This window comes from Arvicanthis niloticus, chromosome 21, assembly GCF_011762505.2.
Source record: "Arvicanthis niloticus isolate mArvNil1 chromosome 21, mArvNil1.pat.X, whole genome shotgun sequence".
Taxonomy (NCBI): domain Eukaryota; kingdom Metazoa; phylum Chordata; class Mammalia; order Rodentia; family Muridae; genus Arvicanthis; species Arvicanthis niloticus.
Genome location: NC_047678.1, coordinates 26,320,117 through 26,322,684, shown reverse-complemented (window position 1 = coordinate 26,322,684; position 2,568 = coordinate 26,320,117). Strand labels below are relative to the sequence as shown.

At 45.1% G+C, this 2,568-nt stretch overlaps 1 pseudogene; it reads left to right on the top strand.

Annotated features, from left to right (window-relative positions):
* The first annotated feature begins 325 nt into the window (after positions 1-325).
* On the top strand, positions 326-1,127 carry LOC117693672 (large ribosomal subunit protein eL6 pseudogene; annotated as a pseudogene).
* Positions 1,128-2,568: the final 1,441 nt, after the last annotated feature.

The following is a 2,568-nucleotide window of genomic DNA, read 5'->3' as shown; positions in this document are numbered from 1 at the left end:
CTTTGGGAGACTTGGGAGGTGTGGCCTTGCTGGAGGAAGTATTTCACTGGGGGAGTGGGCTTTGAGAGCTTAAAGACTTGCAGCATTTGGGGTTTGATCTCCCTGTTTCCTGCTTGCAGTTCGAGATGTGAGGTCTCAGCTGTTCCTGCCCTCATGCCTGCTGCTTGCTCCTGTGAGATTCCCCACTGTAACGGGAATGGATTCCTAACCCTCTGGGACCATGACTCCAATGTAAATCCTTTCTTCTGTATGTTTTCTTGGTTGTGGCATTTCATCACAATAAGAAAGTAACTAATACACTTATTTTCTTAGGTTTCCATAAGATTTCTGCCTGCCCTCCTTCCTATGAAGAGTTTAGGAAAACTGCAGCCTTTCTTTCGCATCTGGCAAGATGGCAGCCGAAAAAGCTAAGAAGCCTGACACAAAGGAGAAGAAACCTGCCAGGTACTCCCCATCTGCTCTGAATCCCAGAAATGCCTTGTACAAAAAAGGAAATACTCAGCTGCAAAATCCAAGGTCCTGTCTATTGTCACAAGCCAGTTGGTGGCAACAAGAATGGTGGTACCCAGTTGGTTAAGCTTCACAAAATGCCTAGATATTATCCTACTGAAGACGTGCTTCAGAGATGCTGAGCCATGGCGAAAAGGCCTTCAGTCAGCATGTGAGGAGGCTGCCTGTCAGCATCACTCCTGGGACTGTCCTGATCATATTCACTGGGCACTACGGGGGCAAGAGAGTGGTTTTCCTGAAGCAGCTGGGCAGCAGCTTGCTACTTGTGACTGACCTCTTGCCCTCAACAGAGTTCATCTGCGAAGAGCATGCCAGAAGTTTGTCATTGCCACCTCTACAAAAGTCGATATCAGCAAGGTTAAAATCCCCAAACACCTAACAGATGCATCCTTCAAGAAGAAGCAGCTGCTTGAACCCAGGTACCAGGAGGGTGAGCTCGTCCTCCTGAAGAAGGAGGAATACAGAAGGAGGAGATTCCAGAGCCCTGCAAGGCTGGTCAGAAAACTGTGGACCTGAAGATTTTGCTAAAGATGAAAGCTGTTGCTCAGTTCCAGGGCTCCCTGCGATCTCAGTTCTCTCTGACCAATGGGATGCACCCTCACAAAGGGATGTTCTAAATCGCTAACAACCTAATCCAACAGCTTCCCATGTTAAAAAGCAGAGCAGAGCAGAGCAGAGCAGAGCAGAGCAGAGCAGAGCAGAGCAGAGCAGAGCAGAGCAGAGCAGAGCAGAAAGCAAAGCAAAGCAAAGCAAAACAAACCCCCAGGAGAATATTTTACCTTTTGTCATAGTTACTAGAATTTACATTAAAGTAACAATTCATATATTTGTAATTCTAGCCTTTAATGGCCGAGCCATGTCTCCAGCTCTAAAGTAACATTTCTATAGAGTAACCAGTTAGAAAACAGATATCTTGACTTGGAACTTGAATCAGTCATAGCTGTTTATCAAATCAACATAGGGGTTGGAGAGATGGCTCAGCAGTTAACAACACTGGCTGTTCTCCTAGAGGACCACGGTTTGATTCCTGGTAACCACATAGAAGCTCACAACCATCTGTAACTCCAGTCCCAGGGGATCTGGCATCTTCTTGTGATCTCATCTCTGCAGGTTCTAGGCTTGGAAATGGCGTGCAGATGTACACGCAGACAAAACACACATATGTAGAAGGCACAGCATAGAGAAAGCATCGGAGAAACCAGAATTGTTAAACATGTAGACCCACTTTTTTCAAGGGAAGAAGATGAGACCTTTTCACCCTGACGATTGGAAAGGATGCTGTCTAACGATCTGGAATTGGTGATCTTTTGCTGTTCTACGAAATCAGTTGTTCTCTGGAATCCCCCCAAATCCTGAACACTGTTAAGGCCCTAATCTTGAGCTGTATCTCTCAGTGAATAGAACCCTTCCTTATGAAGGAGATCCCATGTATTCAGCATCTTCCATCAACAGAATCTACCCTTGTGTTTATTATAAATCCCTCCTTCCTAGGCCTTTACCCTGAGTACTGTTTACTGGTCAATAGAACTCATTGTGAAGATTGCAGGTGCTTTGCATGGGAGTTCAATGTAGCCATTCCCTGACAATTGTCACGTAGAGACTTTCCCCCAAAGTTGTACTGTACTTAACTGGTGCAAGGGAAAGAAACAGTGATGTCAGGCTGGAAGTTTTGGCCCAGCACCTGTTAAAGTGGTGCTGACCCATGGTACATCCTTCATCTCTAACGGATTGCCTCCCCACTAGTCAACACATGTAGGAACCCCAAACTCATGCACATAAATTAAATAGAATTTAAAAACTAACAACATCAACATAGACAAACCAACAGCTTTGCTGGGCTTAGTGGTACGCACTTTGAATCTCAGTACTTAAGAAGCAGAGGCAGGAAGGTGGACCTTTGAGTTTGAGGCCAGCCTGGTCTACATAGTTCTAGGCCAGTTGGGGCTACACAGTGAGATTTTGTCTCTAAACCAAACAAAGAAATAAACTTACAGAACAGTAGGTTTTCCATACATTAATAATGTGGAGAAAAAGACTGGGGAAAAATATCTCATTTGA